Source organism: Siniperca chuatsi, linkage group LG3, assembly GCF_020085105.1.
Source record: "Siniperca chuatsi isolate FFG_IHB_CAS linkage group LG3, ASM2008510v1, whole genome shotgun sequence".
Taxonomy (NCBI): Eukaryota; Metazoa; Chordata; class Actinopteri; order Centrarchiformes; family Sinipercidae; genus Siniperca; species Siniperca chuatsi.
Genome location: NC_058044.1, coordinates 23,531,335 through 23,552,205, shown reverse-complemented (window position 1 = coordinate 23,552,205; position 20,871 = coordinate 23,531,335). Strand labels below are relative to the sequence as shown.

At 39.7% G+C, this 20,871-nt stretch overlaps 1 protein-coding gene across 3 annotated transcripts in view; it reads left to right on the top strand.

The window, feature by feature from the left end:
- gcgrb (glucagon receptor b) overlaps positions 1-20,871 on the top strand; it is a 50,962-nt gene that overhangs the window by 4,315 nt on the left and 25,776 nt on the right. The window contains exon 1 of one of the 3 annotated variants that reach the window (XM_044190851.1): positions 11,416-11,444. The exons of the other annotated variants lie outside the window; for them this stretch is intronic. The gene's annotated coding sequence lies outside the window, so the exon portion shown is untranslated. Of the gene's footprint in view, positions 1-11,415; positions 11,445-20,871 lie in introns of those variants that run through there. 3 annotated transcript variants of the gene reach the window in all.

The following is a 20,871-nucleotide window of genomic DNA, read 5'->3' as shown; positions in this document are numbered from 1 at the left end:
TGATTGCTACCATGTTGTCATTTCTTTGAGTTGGAGTGGCCAGATTGAGGCAATGGATGAAGCCAAGGAGGAGTAGGTGAAAGCTGATTGGAGCCTGATGCATATAGGAGACCAGACACAACATGAAACATAACGCACTTGTCACATTGTAATGCAGTAGTATAACAATTTCCATAAGAATTGGAAATAGCCTCTCCATTTATAACTTTTGTGTGAAACAAGACTGTCACGGCATGCTAGCGGCTCTGTAAGCCAAAACTTTGAACTAAATGCTAACAATGGCTACATGCTGATATTTAGCAGGTATAATGTTTACCATGTTCACCATCTTAGTTTAGCTTGTTAGCATGCTAACGTTTGTTAATTGGCACATTGTCACACATTATCATGAACCAAAGTATTGGACAAACTCTGACCTCATGATGGCGCTGAAAAGTCAGGGGGTCACTAGTCTACAAAATTTCATAGCAATCCATCCAATAATTGCTGAGATACTGTAGTCTGGACCAAAGATGTGATAGTCCGACTTCACCATTTTTAGAGCCACACTGCTAGTGTGGCTAAAAATAAACCATTAAGCAGAGTATAGAAAATGGATGAACCTGAATTTAATTTTTTTAAATTTCAGTGTCAGTGTAGTTAAAGGTGCCCTGTGGCGTTTTAGATCGCTAGTAGCGCTATGGAGCAGTGTTTTTACGAGCAGGTTCCAGGTTAATTTTTATTGTGCAGACGCATGAGGATGAACATGCAAGCGTGCTAGCAAGCGGGCAGCGCAATTCTCATCCTGCCGTTGGTTTCACACTATTCCACTGATGGACAGTTGGGGGCGGTAACATATAGCAATGCTCCAACAAAGGCAGAGAAGAAGAAGACTGCTAGCAAGCAAACACAATTGTAAACAATGCACAATTTATTTAATTTAAAAAATCGGCTTTGCAAGTGTTTTATGAGGAAGGAAATACACTCAAGGATAAACACATGTACTTTGGTGAGAAACACTTCATGTAAACATGTTTACACAAAAACTCTACTCGGTACCTTTAACTCAGTCTAGAAAATCTCTACTCTTGTAGAGTTTGCGATCATCAGCAGATGACAGGATGATGCGTTTTTCGCCAACCAGCAATGATTGGTTTGGTTTTGATTTGATTTGGTTTGGTTTGCCAGAGTGGAAGCAAGGCGAAACCCAGAGCCACGTCGAGAGCTCTGCGATCTGTAAAAAAAAAAAAAAAAAGGTCCATTGGAGAGAATGTTTATTATTGAGCAGTGTTTAGTGTTTATTTTGTTTATTATGATTGTATAGTTTGTGTTAATATCCTTTGGCAATGTTATATTGTATCCAGTCATACCGATAAAGCCACTTGAATTGAAATTGAACGGAGTTGACGCAACTCTCTCTTTAAGTGGCTCTATAGCAACCGTAGCGATGGAGTAGGTTACAGCTAGGAGTAATACCTAAGAAGAGTCCAAGAAAAGTGTCTGATGCTCCAGATAAAAAAGAAACTCAGCGTTCAGAGGAAGGATTACTGTCCAAAAAAGAAAGCGATCGACGGTGAGGACAAACACGCGTAACCACTGGTGCAGCTTTAGCTTTTCGTTTTTGTTGAGCGCTGAGAGAAGGGACTGAGGTCAAGTTGCTGCTCTTCGACAGGTTGGTAAAATATTTGGAGTAGGCTATGTAGCTAATACATTTACTCTACCTAATTAATGGATTATAGTCTTGGAACAGTGGAAATGTCTCTGTATTTCTGGAACGATTTCTGAACATGAACCTGGGGAGAGCTCACTGTAGGCATACATCATAAGCACACGTCAACAGTGTTTGTGTAATTACTCTCACTGCCAGAAGGGGGAGACAAAGGTTCTGCACACCAGCTTTAAATTGCTTCACATCTAGACACAACTTCTGTTTAAATAAATGCATAGTAATAGTAACACCAACACTGGAAGGTGTTTTCTGTTCTTTGTTTCTGTTCCTTCGCGCCTGGATGAACTCCAGACTCTCCTCAGCTATATATTCAAGCACATCATCCAACGGAATTGTGTTCGGCTGGAGATTTTCATTCATGTTTGACATCGTGAGCTGCACAGGAAGGATGATGGAAACACACGCTGACATTTCAGGGCTCATTTGAACAGCCACTCTCACAGTCTTTTTATCTATTTTATCTATTCTTCACACAAGACAACAATAGAGGCTTGTGGATAGGATAGTACTATAAATAAGTACAACCTTTCCTACCAGAACAGGCTCACACTTCTCTCTCCGAGGAACCAGAAAACACTTTAAAAAACACACACTACTACAGGGATAAAAATCCTCTATATGGAACAAAAAAGCAGCATGTGAAAATTCATCTCCAGGAATAAATAAAATGTAGTAGGTTAAATGTATAACAAGACCACTTAGTCAGAGGCAATCACTTCAAATCAGAAGGAAACACAGGGACAGTTTCTGTCACACTTTCTGGCCAAATCTACAGTGCGACACAAATGCACATAAGCACATACTGTCTGTGTGGAATCAATCAGCAAACGAGGATTACATGTACAAACCAGATGTATAATGCTGATACGACAGTTTGTATTTCTTGTGGGAACTTCAAAGTTTCTGACAGGAAGAGAAGGAGGTTTATGTAAAAGCCAGTCTTGCATATTTCATGTATATTTTCTTTTGTAGGCTCTCTATTTGATCTCTCTGTTATTTATTCATTAGGGTGGGTTGAGGTACAGGGTGAGTGGTTATGCAAGGAGTCTCACATTAGTCACTCTCTCCTGCACACTACATCACCAACACACGCACACACACACACACACACACACACACACACACACACACACACATTTGGAAATTTGTGGATTTTGGGTGAGTATTTGCTGTCTTTTCTTAAAAATGATTTTGTGTGGGAGTGTGGGGTTGTTTTGTGAGTCTTTGTCACGAGGTACAAAAACAAAATGGTGTAGGATGTTGACAGGTGTACCGCGTCTGTGTGTGTGTGTTTTTTATGCATGCGTGTAAAGAGAAGGTTCTGCTCTATAAACACAATTGTTTATTTAATCAACATTGACCCAGACTGGTTTCTGACGCATGCTGTGGTCACATATAACCACACACACACACACACACACACACACACACACACACACACACACACACTCAGAGCACATTAGGAGCAGATTGCCCCTGCCTGGTTAAACAGAGACATTTTATCTGTCAGTGAAAATCACATTAATTAATCTCCCCAGTCTGATGCTGATGTCATCAACGTGAGACACCCCTGTGGCTAATTAATCCAGGAAATGTCCGCAGGGCAGCTTGACATGAGGCTGTGCGACTTACAGATGCTTTGAATTGCTGAGCTTTCTCTACGGACGTAGCGTTTAAGGTTAGGCAAGTTCCACTCTCATGGAACTTACCTAACTTTGGCTCGGCCGGTGAGCTTTGTTGCATGTCATTCACTTATTTCTCTCCCTTCATTTCCTGTCTGCCTCTACCTATTTTCAGTGAAGTTTAATTGGCAGTTGCACTATAGAGGATCGATTAATGTACAAATTGCATCACTTCCTGCCAGTTCAAAACAGCTGAGGGGCGCTGCAGATTAGGGTGATAATGCTCTGTAGGTTCATCACTACGAGCGACCCCACATTGTTTTCACATTGTCATTTGATACATTATTATTCTAAAAATATTGATTGTAGCCGCTGCTTTTGAAAGCTGGTGTTGGAAATAACTCATGAAGCATGTAATTGTCAATTGTCATGGAAAAGGGATATTGGGCTGTTAGACATTATTATGCAGTATGGAATGAAGAAGTAGCAGAGTGAAGTGAGCAGCGTCACTAGTTCCTGCCTGAACTCTGTAGTACAGACACTCATTAAACGTATGGCATACAGCTTGTTAACTCGCAGCCATTAATAGCACTTAAACAGTGCCATTAAAACAGTCATTTGAAATGTGATGGGAGATATTAGCTTAATAAATCAGTACTGTGATGTTCATGCGTGTGCCTGCGCTGCTGCTGTTCGTGCGTTCATTGATGACTATCTGGATGAATCTAATCTTCATGCTGCTCTCTGAGCTTCTCTGATGGACAGTGAAATTGAAAACCACGAATCAGTCCATCACATTCATTACGTACTTGCGTCATCCCTCACTCCACCACTCCCTCTTTTCTCTCTCTGACTTTCAGTGTTCCTGGCCTGCATCGAAATCTGTTATCTCACCCATTAATGGTAATAATCCTTCCTTTTTACATCCTGTCTGATAAGGGAGTCAGTTAAACATACTGTTGTTCTGCTGTATGTCTTTCGTCCTCCCCTTCCCTTTATTTCATTACCTCCTCACACTCTGCATTAACCATCTCTGTATCCTCCTCTACATCTCTTCGCCCTAGGCTCTCCCACTCCTTCTGCAATGCTTGCTCTCAAATTGCCCCAGTCCTAATTCCCCTATATTTTCTCACTCTCTTTCTTGAAGCGTAAAATTAAACCTCTCCCACCTCTGCCCATCCCACTCAGTGCATAGTGTGATCTGCTCATCCATTCTACCCAAATCCTCACCCTCACCCTTGACTTTCATTTGAACCCACACTTGGAAATTTCCCAGTGGCAGAATACACTATTTAGGTATGTTTGGAAATTTGTATTTGTATTCTGTCTACACTTAAAGACAAATGATGTCTGATTAGATTCATTAAGAATAAACAATGTGTGAAGAGAGAGGAGAATGATAAAACAGAAAAAGAAAAGAGAAGAGGAGTGCTGGACAGGAAAACTAGCCACCAGAAAATAAAGTTGATTTAATTTGAAACTGGCTATAAAGTTTGTCAGGTAACCCGATATCTTGAGTGATTTAGGCTAAAGATCTCCAGTTTTTGTTTTCCAGGCACAATTGGCCAGTTACAACTTTCTTCTGTCATAAATATGGTATATTTCTTTATAACATTCATTGATTTTGAATGGTTTTATTCAGACTTATTCACTCTGTGGTGTTCCAGGTCAAAAATGAAAGGAAATGGAAATGAATGTGTGAGACTATTATGTTCAACCAGCGGATGGAAAACTTCCCCAAACACCCCCACCCAGGTGAATCTAGGTTTTTGAAATAAATGTCCATTTAGAAATAAGTTGCCATGAATGTTCTTTCTGAATAAAAACACATCAGTCAGTGTTGACCTGAAACAAATGTTGCTTATGGCAGTCACCAAATGGGACTATGGTACCAATACATTTATTCAGAGGGTTTCAAAACAGTATCCTGGCTAAACAGATACCAGTCTCAACTATAGTCAAAATAATACCTAAATTGTACTTTTAATGAAAAATGAGTGGTATATACACCATAAATTCCAAACATAAGTGTAGAACTTGTAATAATGACTAGGAATGAAGTTGGTTAAAATATGTCACACATCATCTGGTGATAATTCATGCATAAACACAATACAAGGGTTAAAATACTTAAGTTGCTCCAACTAACTGTCTGGTGGAATCAACTTATCAATTTCTCCCTGGTGATGTAAACAAATCACTACATCCCTGAAACAAACATGAAAGAATTTGGATTTATCAACATAAATGGGTATTATTTGCTCTTTAACTTAATCCTAGCGTATTTGAACATTCTGATATTTGTTTAACTGCAACACTAGTACTAGTTTAACTAGTAAAAGTGGCTGAGAAAATTTTGAATGTAACAGGAAAATGTGGTTTCCTGAATTTGTGTGAGGGAAAGTGAGAGTACAGACAGCTTTGCCCACAGCGCTGGAGTTGCCCTGTTTACTAAATGCAGCAAATTAACCAAAGACATGCCGGGAGCAAAGTGAAGTGAAGCTGGTGAGTGAGCTGCTGCCTCTGAGCTGATTCATTATACATGAAAAACTACTATATAATCTGATCTACTGTACACAGCTGAGAGAGGGACCGGAGAAATGGAGAAGAAAGATAGGTGGAGGTTTGTCTGTGATGTCTCTCTGACACACAAAGTTAAATCCCAAGTGACAAACTCGCTACACCACTGACTCATTAATTACTGTGCATAAATGGACAGTATAAACTGTATGATGAATTAACTCACTGCTGGATGCTTTTTCAAACCCGTGTGGGCACATAAATGTTTTTTAGCTAACTCTACGCACACACACACACACACACACACACACACACACACACACACACACACACACACACACACACAATTGAATGAATGAAAGATATTACTGAGGATATGTCTATGCTTGTCAGCACTAAGACCCCACTATGATGTCCTTCTGAGCTTTACTGAATGAGGTTTTGTCTGGCTTGCGTGTACACCCATGCATTGTTTGTAGTCGTGTGTGTGTGTGTGTGTGTGTGTGTGTGTGTGCGTGCTGTTGTGTCGAAGACATTAGTGCTTGTGGAGACAGTATTTATAATTAGACAGTTGAACAATTACCCTCTAGGATATCACTTACCCTTCTATGTCTTTCACCAACTCCCAACTAATGTTTTAGTCATGCTGCCCATCTGTCGTCATGACTCCCATTGTTGGGACAGCTCCCAACTATCCCAGCTCTCTACAGGACAGATGAAGTTTATCCCGTCGGTCCACTCTGGTGCAAACAAGGATAAACTCATGTTGGCAGTGACAAATGAACGGTGAATTAACAGTTAATTAAAAAGTTATAGAGTTTAACATCAACAGCAACTTTCAGCACAGTCAGCTGTTTTAACAGGGAATTCAGAAAAACACCCAAGGATATTGTGGCAGTCATTTAAGCCTTTTATTTAGTTTTAATTGGATGCATTCGGCTGAGTAGCCAACAATGATTTGACTGGCAAACAACTGTGACAGGAACCAGAACAATTTCATATGCAGCAGTTATTAATCATTACTGTTGCTTTTTAGTCATGCTAGCAGCATGACTCTAGGGACAGCAATGTCTGTCGGTCGGTCGGTCCACCACTTGGTCCAGACTGAAATATCTCAACAACTACTGTACGGATTGCGATGAAATTTGTTAGAGTCATTTATGGTCCCATATGAACCCCTGGCGTTTCACCTAACACAATGAGGTTCACATTTGTAGTTTCTAGTGAAAAGTCAAATATTGGATGGATTACAGCTTACGGGTTACAGCCTCACATGAATATAAACTCTTCCAAGCAGTAATATTAAAATAGAAATAGACTTTTTTTTCCCAAAATGTTACACTTCAGATTGACAGATTGTCCTTCAGTCTGTCACAAATCATAAAACTAGCCATTGACCACATGAAGAAAACATGAGATTCTGGGCTAGTGCTCCAAATTAAACAACAAAAGACATCATTTGTAACTTTCCTCCACAATGGAGGAAACCTAATAACTCTGGGTGAATAATGGAGGGTTTGTGGTATGCAAAACGTGAGAACAAGATCATTTTAGGGTTGACAGTACACACAGCCAATATTTTCTTCAGTAAGAAGAAACACATTTTATTGAGCCATAAAACCTCACAACATATGAACCTCATATCTTAGGAAATCTGGATTCAGACAAGCCTTAATGTCAAAGAGCTAACATTATGTGCGTTGGAATGAAATGAGTGTGGGATATACCAGAGATATACTTATGTGTGTGACAAACGGAAATCATGTGACATATTAAATAACAGATGTCACTTTTTCCTCGAGCTAAAAGAGGAGTCTCAATAGAAACACTCCTTTTCTAAATCCTTCTTCTACTTTTACACTTGAAAAATCGGTGGAGTACTCTTTTTAGTGCTTACAGAAGATTACCGTCCAAAAATATGCATCACTGAAATGCACAATCTAACAATCATATTAATTGCAGTCGATTGTCAGTTCCAATTGAAGTTATCCTAACATGATGGGCTTGTTTACTAATCCTTATGGTTTCCAGGATTAGTAAACTGTGGCCAAACAAGAAAAGGGAATTGGAAAGGGGAAGAGACTATATCAGTTAGAGGAAGTGGATATATTTGGTATCTACTGTATTTGGGGATCAAGTATAAAGAGGAATGGGGCATGGATGACAGAGTGGAATATAGTGGGATACATGTTAAAAACACTTATCTAAATCTTTCTGTATTAAAGTACAAGAGGCTCTCACATATTTAATACACTTTTTAGAGTCTCTAGGTGTCTGCTGAATACCTGCAATGTAATTTTAATGTCCTTGCTACCAAAAACTTGACTCTCATCCCCAAAGTAGCTGCTGACATGTGCTCAGGTTTTCATTATGTATGATTAAATAAAAGACTCACAGAGTCACAGATGCTCCATAGTGAGCACTCAAGGCCAGCAACACACAGAGCAGCAAGGGTATGAATAACAACAAGTCATCTAATTACAAACCTAAATCACACTTGAGGTCTAGTGGGAACCACTCAGCAGCACAGCTGACCATCGTCATGAACATCGGTGTGTAGAGCACCTGCTCTGCCCAGATCAATATGTTGTGGACCATAACCATGTTTGATCTCACAGGACCCCAATGCCACCATGCATCCACCTCTATTCATTACAGTCATTACAACACAAACAGGCACAGCAAGCTATGGGAAAAGTAAAAACGCTTTTTGTCTTTGGTGTCACAGCGTCTTGCCGGATGACGTGGCATTGTGTTGCAGCAAAAGATTAACTTGGTTCAACTTTTTTTGTCGGATGATCCTGCATTTGGTTGCCCCATCCCTCTGGGTCGGCACCTCCACTGTGCCAGCATAATGGCTTCATTGATATGAATGAGGAAGCTGTGTTTTTTCATGCAACGTTGTTGTCTGTCTGAATATAACTTAGTTTGGATGTGGTAACAAATAGTTACCTCACAGCTGGAAGCTGCATAACTACACTGACAAAAATCTTTCTTTATAGCAAGGTCATTATGAGAGACTTAGCACATTGAAAAAATATGTTTGATTGTTAGTCACACAGCCATGAGGGCGACTTTGACTCATAAAGGTACATCTGACACTCAAACACACACTTTTCTCCTTTTTTTAGAATAAGAGTATTTTCATCTTGGTGGTTTAATGCCAGATTTGTTGATTGTTGTTCATTATTTTGTTCCCTTGTAGTGATAATTACATGATAGAGACACCAGTTGTACAAAAACAATTGACAATTAAATCACATCCTTTTTGCATGCTTACTTCTTGTTCTATAGTTCCATAAGTGAGTATGTAATGAGGATCAAAAACTGAATGTCATCCAGTGTGCTAAAAATTCTCCTGCAATTTAGAAAGTCACTTATTTAAAACAGTGGTGAAACTGTTTTAATATATCAGATGTCCTGATGCATGATTTCTACTGACACTTGCCAACCAACCGTAACGTATAATGTTTAAATGCACAAACACATACACAGGCATGCTCAGTAGCGTAAAACATGATGAAGTTTCCAGGTGCAAATAGCTTCAGATGGCCTCTAAAATACCTTTATGAATTCTTTTAAATTATTACTTATTTGGGATATCACACAAGGAAAAGGGGGGGTTGGGTTGAGGCAGAATTTTTTTCCACAGGTCCATAAGTCCTTGCTTCTTGCCAGGTGATCCAGATAATTAAATTGTAAAATAACAGTGATCTAGATGCTTTTTATAAGTAAATGAACAAAGACAATTTGGAACTTCGCTGTGTATAAAACGTGCTTCAGTAACAGTAAACTCTGGGCGATCAGCCACTATTCAATTTGTCTGTCAATCCCTCTTCATTTTATTTGTGTGTGCGCACATCTGTGTTCATCTGTGTGTGTATCCCCTCTCTCTTTCTCGCTATAATTGATTTTCCGTCATATCTTCTTGCTTCTTAATCTTGTGGCAGAAAAAGCCTGAGGCACGTTGGATAGATGGCCGAGGCGTCATGTTGATATCATAATGAAGCCGCTTTTCTCAACTCTTCTGTTCTGACACTGACTCTACGACTTTATGACTGACATCTGTTACAATGTGCCAGCAGGTTCCTGCAGGAGCTCTCTGGTCTAGTTCTTTTTTCCTGTTTTATTCACATGTCTAATACTAAGAGTGCTGTCATTCACACCTGCCAGATTCTCTGTCAGTAAGACTTCTCTCTCGCTCTCTCTCTCTCTCTCTTTCTCTCTCTCTCTCTCTCTCTCTCTCGCATCTCCTATCTGTTGCTCAAACACACACACACACATACACACACGCACATCCCAGTAAACCTTTGTGATTGTTAGGTGTCGGAGCTGTTTTTGATCCACCCTGATTGGTGTTGTTGACAAAGCAATACTCCTGCTGAGTTTTTTGTCACGTATCAATGCTCTGCTCTGCATGCACACACTCAAACACACACAAACAGTTCTTTTTTGAGGCAGGTCTATATTGGCAATTTACACAACTTTTACTCCACAGCACTTACACTCATGCAGACACACACTAAGCCTGTTGAGTGTAAATATTTGTGTGTAGCAGCAGGTTTGTCATAGCTGCTGGCTCTCTGCAGAGCAGGCTCGGCACCATAAATAATGGACAGAGGGATGAAGGTTGGACAGGAGAGAGCGAGCAGCACAGGGGGATTATGGAAGGAACGGTAGGATTGAACATACCAGCTCTGACACTCTGGTTACATGGACTGTGACTCTATAGGGACGGGGATTCTGCGATCACGTGGGTGTATACATAGGCAGTTAAGTGGAAATTAATTGGCTCTTAAACATTGATGCAGATGCACAGAAAGAGAGCTCTTAATTGACCATTGACCGTTCACTAACTAACTCTCCGACATTTTTTAAAAGCAAAAACATACACTTGATTTGCCGCATACATGGCATCATCCTAAAAGACTGAGGCTAACTACAAGTCCCATGCAAAAAGTCAGCATCCTCATCAGTTGAACATAACTCTGTTTGGATGCTTATTACAGAAAAACATACCTGGACGAGCAAAACAGAGGTTAGATTTATGCTTTATTTATTCATATTTTGAGGATTGACTAAATGCTAGCTTGTGTATTGGTCCTTGGCTTTGGACGTAATGCTAGGTTACTACTGTGGGTATTAAGCTAGTTAGCTGGACATGCTAACATTTGCAGCTTACATTATAGTAGATTAACATTTAATCAATTCTTTAACGTGGTCATATTATGCTCGTTTCCAGGTTCATAATGGTTAATTTGTCAAAAAACCATATTATTATATATAACCATATTTTTTCTCATTCTGTACATTGCTGCAGCACCTCTTTTCACCCTGTTTCTTTAATGCTCCATTTTAGCTATCGAGTGAGGCATCTCACTTCAATTCGATCTTTGTTGGGAGTTGCACATGCGCAATACCTAAGTAAGGACTACTAGCCAATCAGAAGCAGAGTAGGACGGGTCCTGACGAGCAAGGCAGTGTGATCCAAAACAAAGCCACTTCAGCCAGTAACTATGGCTTCGGTTCAGCCGTTACTGTTCAGCCATACATGTTCCGACAACCCGAACCAGCTTCACAACCGTTTCAGAGTGGTAAGTTATTAATTTGTAACTAATTTATCTTTCATAGGTAATGTTTTAACTGTGCACTGTCTCTACATCACAGTAACAACTTTATGCCCATTGACTGCCTGGAGGGTATCTAATGTTATTTAAATTTCATATTAGGTATACTTGTGGAAACTGCTCAATTAGTGCGTTATGATGCATGTGACATAGTGATGTAGATACATTATGGAGATAAAGGTTGGACTACAATCGAGCTGTTTTCAGGCAGTTCAGGAGCAGTGTTTTCTGTGGGAGAGGGTAACTCCCTTTGGGATGGACTTTGGGCTTTTTCACTTGGAAACCTATTACATGAACAACAAATATATATAACACAATAAAGGAAAGGGAAAAAGCATAATATGACCACTTTTTGCTGTTGTGCCTTTTGGAAAGGATACTAAAAGACATGGCCTTCCTTATATACAGAGTATCATGCTTACAACAGCCCCATGCACAATGCTTCAGTATGTCTTAAACCCAAAGCCTGACAGGCCGTCCATACCTAGTTACGGTTGCTAAGCTATGATTTGCCGATTGTTGGGAGGGGAAGAGGTTTTTATTCAGATGAAAACGTTCAGTGTGAACGTTGGTTTACTAAAGGCCTAAATCATACCACATAACTGACATCACAATTACGGTATGGCACCTATAATGCGCCTGGTGGTCCATTTGTGTTCTCATTTAATGGATGCAGCGATGTTCTCCTCACATGACAGAGAAAATGGTAAATGGTAAATGGACTGTACTTGTATAGTGCCTTTCTAGTCTTCCTACCACTCAAAGCCCATCACACACTACATATCACATTCACCCCATTCACACACATTCATACACTGATGGCAGATGCTAACTGCTCATCAGTCCAAAGAAACTAACTAAACATTCACACACACACACCAAAGGCACAGCCATTATATATTTATAACAGCATATATCTCAGCATGTATACTGCAGCATGCGTGCTGTCACACATTGCATTACAATGCTACATAAGTCAGCCTGTGCACATATACTATATGCTTGATACGTGGGGGTTTTGTATTTGTGTGTGTGCAGGGTTATTAATTTATTTGTTGTATGCATGGTTACATGTCTATCTACAGAACATGTCAAGAGGGCCTTGCAGGAAATTATTGAGTTCACAGTTGTTGTGTGTGGCCTCGGTCTGTGGGCTTATGTATTATTAATGTTGATTAGGAAGAAAATCAAATACTACATGAACAAATGTGAACAGTTGGCAACACCAGATGAACCCCCTGACTCTCTTTGGTGACATCCTATCATCAAACACCTCATGTTAGCAGCTCCAAGAGCCTCTGCATACATCAGCTGGCTAGCGGGTGGAAGGACTCTGATTTAAATGTCTAATTTACTCTGTAGTTTCCACTTTTAGAATTAAGACCCTTCAGTGCACAGCCAGTGGCATGAGATGAGAAATAACAGTTGGTAATCTAGTGCAGGAGGTGCATGTGTTTCTGTCACACGAGCCATAATGATACTTAAGATACAAACTGGATCACATTCACTAAAAGTGTGTGTTCTGTTTTCAAACCCTGGCTACATTTATTTTTATTCATCACAAAGTTTTTGCTGAACTTTGTTCACCTAATGTAACAAATGTAACTGTGACAAGTATGTTGTTGTTGTTGTAAAAATGGTTTGGTCCTGCTCCCTCTTTTACAACAATCGTATAGATAGATACAAAGCACCAAATGGGTGCTCTGAAGCTGTTCGATGTGGTGTTACACAGTTGGCAGCATATTCTGTCACTGCCAGAGTATACAGGATCATTTTGGCCTGCTGTCTGTTGTGTGCAGTCCTGGTACTGTGGCATCTGCACCACAAGTACATCCTAACTGCATGCCACTTGATACACACCTGTCTTTCAAGACTCACAATCAGTTAATTCAGCCTCTTGAGTGGTTTTGTAACAGACCTAATTCATTGTAAAAATTGACATAGCTATGTGTCCACAATTTCTTTTGCGACAGTGGAAATATACAACTTTTCATTGTAAGACATCTCCTTAACCTTTAACCACTTGCCAGCACTTCACAGTTATTGAATGCAGTCTTATTCAAGAGATTGCATTCAGACTTTAAAGACCCTACACATCCATGGTTCATACACAGGTGTTTTCATTTATCCACTGATTAGACCTCTTCTCTGCTGTGTGGGCTTTTACAGTCTGTGCTTGATTGACAACTCCCTCAACCCAAGGTATGGTCACATTAGCCTTCTGTCCAACGAAACTGTCCCACGTTCAGCCCTGAAAAAAAGATGTGATGTCATGTGGGTAATGAATAAATACTGAGCAGAGCAATCATAGACTGTAAATAGACTGTGGGAGTGATGCTGCAGTTTGTAGTCTGGTAGTGTAATATTGTACAAAACACTAGAATAATGACTTTTCCATTTCCAAACACAGTGCATCACTGTTTCGATTGAAAATACGCATAGTTGAATAAAAGTGAACTCTGATCCGTGAGTCTGGCAGAGGTGGCCAGAAGATAGTACCAACACAGGAACTGCATACTTGAATTCATTCAGTTATGGGCTTTAATTGAAGTGAATGGGAGAAGGAGACAAAGGTTAAACGTGACCCTACCTTCACACCTTATTAACTGTTTTAACAGCACACATTTTGAAATGTCATTGCAGGAAAAGCACAGGTGTAACTAATACTTATGGCTGTGTTCCATTTAGTTGTATTGAACATCATGCATTGAGTCATCATTAATGATCAAAATGTTTGCTGTGAAACAGCTCTACGGGCCTTTTTCACAGCAGACATTTTGACTTGTCACAGCACAGGTGTAACTTATAACAGTAATGATGGCTAGATTCCATTTAGCTGCTTCAGTTTCAGGGTCCTGTAATGTCTGCTGTGAAAAAGGTCTATTCCTACATGACCTCAGCAAACTCCCAGCACAGCTCCGCCCCCCTTCAACCTGTACTCAGCTTTAATCAGCCAGAATAATTGAAAACACCTGTGTGGGTTCTTTAATTGTTTTAAGATTTGATTCCTTTCTAGCCTGGGAAGGCCTGAAACTACACTGTCACCACACTGAGCAGAGCCATCTGACTGTTGTAAACACTGCTTAGGACTCCTGCAGCTTCCCTGCAGGATTCTATGAACCTGCAAATCTGAGATGGCGGCTCGTTTGTCTTCACTGGAATCTTCAACAGCATATAAAATAAAAGGAAGGCCTTTTCTTTTGTATTATGTTTTATTTTAATTAAAGCTTTTAACTTAAAAAGCCTATTTAAGCTCACTGAAATTACATTACGTACATTTGAAAAATTTAATTACAACTTCTTTGCTTAAGTGATTAGAAATTACATCACTCTCACCCTCGTTCTTGGACAGATTCTACTTCGACTCTTTTTACACTAACTGCCCCAATCCTCTCATCCAGCTCATGAAACTATTACTTCCATTACAGTATTGGAAAAGTAGAACTTGTTTTGCCTTTAGATGCCATAGCTCAATTTTTTTTACGACTGCTGCACATCTTTAACATCTCACCCTGCAAAACGTGCTTTATTATAGAGACATGTCAGGAGTGTTAATTAATGACAATTGGAGGCATGTTTTGGGTATTTGGGAAAAATCTGCATTACCAAACATATACATGTATTTTACAACAAAACTGGTTGGTCTACATGTGTCTTAAGTCCTGCAGCAATTTTACACTATATCAATTTTGCACACAAAGATCATTTCTTTGCAGGAGACTCATTTAGTCTTTAAATGAGTGGCTTGAATTTAACAGGACAGTTAAATTCAATTTAACAATTTAACAGTTGAGTTTTTATGTAGTTTTACCCCTTTTAGCTTCTCAGAAGACAACATAATAAATCTGATTATCTGTAATATGATTTAAAGGCAGTAAGACTGCAACCAAACAAACTCAGTTGAGTTATGAGTCATGCCCTCAGGATGCAAATCCATGCACACACACTCTCTCTTTGTTTCTCTTTCTCTCACAAACACACACAGAGAAAAAGATTAAGCTTTGTGTCTCTAGACGCCTCTGGCACATATGGGTCTATTTAGCATTAACAGAATGATCTAATTATGTTTCTTCACAAAATCTGAAATGTATCTCATCTGACAGAGTAAAATGGGCCCACATTTCTCTCTCCTCTTTTTAATTCGCTCACTTTTCATACTTACACAGATTCCCTATTACAAATAGAGTCCATCAGACTGAAATGAGAAAAGAGAGAAATAAGTTTACTTTCATCTTTGTAATGATTGTGGAATTAATTACAGCGATCTCCTCAATGTGTTTAAAGGATTTATTCAAGATGAAGTAGAATCGAATGGATCAGCATTTTTTTGAAGGCAAAATGTTATTTACTGTGAACTGAAATCAACAACTCTGTTGAATGAATCCATACAAAAGTGCAACATTTGTAAACAGCATGTAAATCAGTTATTTCTATTCACAAGAGGTGATAAAAAACAATGTGTACCCTCCATTCTTCACTACTGAGTAATTTAGATCTCAACTGTCTATAATTCGCTGATGCAGCTGTACAGCAGCATTTGATACCAGGAAATAACTAAATCTCCAGATGTCCATCACAAATCAGATCTGCTCTGTCTCAAATGAAAACTCTCTATCAAACTCAGGCACTCAGTAAGAAATGCTCAGATTCACATTTTCTGAAATGGGCACATTTTTGCTGTTGTTGCCATAAATAATAGCCAGTGACATTTAATTGGTTTGGTTTAGCCAAAGTCCTAAAATGGAGCAGTTTGTTTGTTTTTTTTACTGATGTGATGGACAGGAAACACACATTTGGGTCAGATAACTTCATCTTCAAACGTCCTGACTGTCAAGAGTCTGGTGTCCCAGGATCAGTCAAAGTTCAGCACAGATTTCTTGCAGCATGAAGTATTTAAAGATTCAGTCGAGCTTCAACATCGTCAGAGACCAACCTGATCTGTTCTGATTATACCAGATATATTGAGAAGTTTGAGAAAAATAAAGACCACTTACTGCCAGTAGAGTGAATTGCAGTGAAGTGAGGTGGTAATGCAGGGATGATATATCAGGAACCCCTACCAGAAGTTGACATTCAGTTTTAACTAATGTCTTTTATGTTTGTTTATCCAGTGCAATCTGTCCTCCCAAGAAAAATGCCAGCGTCAGTCGTCCCAGCAAATACCCAAAAACGTTGTTAATGTTGAAGTGACAAAGCCCTCTAGCGGCCATAGTGATAATGACTCTTGCCCATCAGAAGGAAAGGAGGGTGGCGTTATTATAGAATCACAAATAACACGTTGGACTTTAACACAGGAGATCACTATTCGTTCCGGTCTCCTTCCGATATTACACGGACTGCATTTATATAGCGCTTTTCTAGTCTGCCGACCACTCAAAGTGCTTTAGAACACATTCCAACATTCACCCATTCACGCACACACATTCATACACTGATGGCAGAGGCTGCCATGCAAGGTGCCAACCTGCTCATCAGGAGCGGTTAGGGGTACAGCGTCTTGCTCAATGACACTTCGACACTCTGCCCCAGTCAACATTGGTTTCTTTTAATGACCACTGTCGTTCCCTAACTTTAACCACATGGTTATTATTTTAACCATGACGACGAAGGTCCCCTAACCTTAGTGAAGAAGTGATTTTAACCCAAACCACAAGGTTTCCCCAACTTTAACCAAACCTTAACTATAGCGTTGTCAAATGGATATATTTTCCAACAGTGATTTGTAATACTTTTGGAAGTCACATTCAAAGATGTCATCCTGCCAATAGTGGCGTCAGATCAGATTGTTTCTAAAAATGTTTCTTCTGATTTGGAGGACTTGGTTAATCCATGATGAATCATGCAAGTTCCTACATAATTAGAGGATCTGACGTCACAGATGTTTCAATTCTCAGCGGGATAATCTTGGTTATGGTGTTAAGTGTGTTTCCTCTGTCTTCTAATTTGGGCGTATTCATAAGCGAAAGACAAAATCACCTGTGAAATCTATTGTCATGCTAGTAATTAAATGCAAAAGTCTTCAAGTATATTCCCAGTTTTAATAGTCGCTGCATTTTTTTGGAAGCAAGAGGAAACTGCTTGTATAAATATCTCAAATGGCTTCTGAATATTAACATTCTTACAAAATCTTCCACTGAAGGTTTTTAATCTCATAAAGAGATGGTTATGTGAGGGGATCTGATACACTGCTGTCATGGTAACTACAAGGAAGGTACTCACAGCAACCTCAATACAATTATATTTCAAGGCTAAGTTTGTGTTCAGAGTGTTATTTCACAATGTACAAGAAGTTTTTTTTTATTTATTTCTGTCACGTTTCCTGGAGTTTTAATGCATTTAGCTAAAAGCTGCTCAGTAACAACAGCCAAGGTTGCAAAGGCAGGGACGGATGTGACGCTCTGAAGGCCACTGTCCAACTGCTTTTCCTTTGAAGCCATAGCAGTGTTCTGCATTGCATAAAACATTATCCTTTTTTTAAATAGCATTTGGTTTTTGGGATGTGTAGATAATTAACTTATTTTATCAAGACTGTGTCCTTATAAAGTATCAGAAATTTTTGGCTGTTTATTGTGTGTTATGTGCCACTTTATTTTGAGCATATTTTTGGTTGATTGCAGGTTGCATTTGTGCTTTATGACTGATGCGCTTATTTTGAACAAGTTTTCCAACTTGTTGGTTTTCAAATGTCATCTTTCCACCTTAATTGTCAGAACTCAAAGAAACTGCACAGAACTGAGACACATCACCATGACTTCCAAATTACAGATTTCTCCAATGCATGTCAGGCATTTATATGAAACAGAATAAAGGAAAAAAAATGTGGTATGGATCCTTTCTATGCATAATTTATTGCTATAATCAATTGCACTTTTCCAGATGTTTACTTAGCATTCTTCAGTTTCTGTCTGTTGGTCAGGTTAACCAGACAGTTGTCTGGTGTTTGCCCCCACCCATCATCTTCTTGTGCGCTTACATGTACCGTGGTCAAAATGTGGGTGCCATTATTGTCTTTATCCATTCCACACATGACACTAAGCAGCTATATAGCTATTTTTAAGTAACTATTTTCTTAATTAAATTCCATAAATGCAGCAGCTGGTTGTTTTTGTAATAGCTTTTGAGCATTATCAAACATATGAAAAGAGTTGTTAATGTGTAGTTTTGTGCACCATTCATGTGTGTTTGCATCACTGTAGGTCACTGTGGTATCAGGCTGCCACAGACCAGTTTGCGTCCCTCATGTTTGCGGCTATCACAGATGTGACGTGTGTGTCGAGTGTGTTTAGCAGATGCGCCTTCAGCAAATGCATGACTGGCAGATTGGAGGGTTAGTTTGGATATGATACACACTAACACACTCCCTTGTGACATTTCTCCCCACAGGGATAAGGTTGCAGGAGACACTATGGATCAGCCCTGGCACATCTGTCCTTTTGGCCTGTTTTACATCTGTCTGCTGATTGTGTATATATCAACTATCACTGTTGAGCAGTAACGCATTACTTAGTAACATGTCACAGTAATGTGATTACTTTTTTCAGTAACGAATAGTGTAAGGGATTACAATTTAAAACAGTCGCTAATTACACTAACGCTCCATTACTTTTGGAGTCAATTTGTTTACTGGGAGTTTGATGGGAGGGTGGATCATTTTCATCTCTGTGAGTGCAGTAAAGAGACTGTTCGACTGGTCAGGACATGTTAGCTTGGTTTAGGGGCTGGAAGTGTGGAGAAGTTGCTAGCTTCTGTCAAAAGAGGAGCATTATGCCCTCCAGTGATGCTAAAGTTTTCCTATTTATATGTAATGGCTTCTGAGGCTTAGAATGCCTCTTACTGTAGCTTCGATTTAGCGTCACCTGGGTTTAGTTCAGAGCTGGAGGGAGTGTGAACCCCACAGCTTCATTGCCCGGAGAGCTGTGTGCAGTCACTGGGGCTAAGCCAGCTGTTGATGGTCAGTAAATACAGTACCTCCAAACTGTAGGCTGGCTGCTTGGTAAACCAAAATGTATTTTTTCCTATTGTTGCATGTATTTAACAAAGATGTTGTTGGGTGTGGAGGCTTTAGAGTTGTTGGCACATTTGATAGTGCTGGGCTGAGTAACCAAAGTAATGTAACAAATAACATTTTGTTATGCGTGCTTACTAAAGTAATGTAATTGTAAATGTAATTTTTTCAATAATTAATTAAGTAATTGATTACATTTTCCAAGTAACTTGCCCAACACTGTCAACTACAATATCTCAGTTGCTGTTGAATAGTTCAGTATTTTGGAAAATGCCTGTACTTGAGAGAGTTAAATGAGAAGATTGATACCACTCTCATGTCTGTACAGTTAATATGAAGCAGTAGGAAACAGCTAGCCCTCTGTCCAAAAGTAACAAAATACGTTTAGCAGCACCTCTAAAGCTCACTAATTTCCTGGGGGCAATGTGCAGGACTATTTGTTGGCTAGGTGCAGTGACTTTCTGGATTCTTGTCATCACTGTGAGGCTGCCAGGCAGCCAGCGGCGACTCCAGGAAGTAATTGCTCCAAGCCAAATAGTTCAACACATAACACATAACTCTCTGCAGAACTGGAGATTTTCTTTTTGTAGGAATTAAACAAACAGGATAGATATACCTTGTTGGTAGGTGCTGGTAGGTTACCTTTGGGCAGAGCAAGGCTAGCTGTTTCCACCCATATCCAGTCTTTATGTTAAGCTAAGCTAACCAGCTGCTGTGTGCATCTAGATATTTACCGTACAGACAGGAGAGTGGTATCGATCTTCTCATCTAACTCTCAAGAAATGTGTGCAAGCGTATTTCCCAAAATGTCACACTATTCCTAAAACTTAGTGATATTTGCCTTATAAACCTACAGTACGTTACATGAGGTAATACATTTTCTACTTATTAACTCATTTGATTATGTTAGTAGTGTTTGTGTGAATGTGCGTTGGCAGGGGAATGTGGTGTTGTGTGTTTCCATAGGAGGGAGGGTGCGTATGGGAGCAATGCGAGGCTGAAGGACAATGTATAGCGAGCAGGATATCTGTGGTATATGTGAAGCATATTTATGGAAGAGTCCAGGGAGCGCATGGCTGAGGATTTAGGGTCTGGCTCTTGGCATTCTCCACGGGACACTAAGAATGGTATGTACTGGCCAAGCGTTCTTCCCATGTGCTCTCCCTCTTTCTGTCTCCCTCTCTCCTTCGTTCACACACTCCTCACGTTCACACACAACTTTTACGACGCTCATCTGGACACCGCTGGGATCATCAATGCCCACCACTGGATGCTTGCCTTCAGATGCAGCGTTGCCATGATTTCAACTTATTAGACAAAAATACCACCTTGTTCTGAATGTAGCGATCAGTTCAAAGCCGCTTGGACCATCTGCCAGTGGCTCAACTT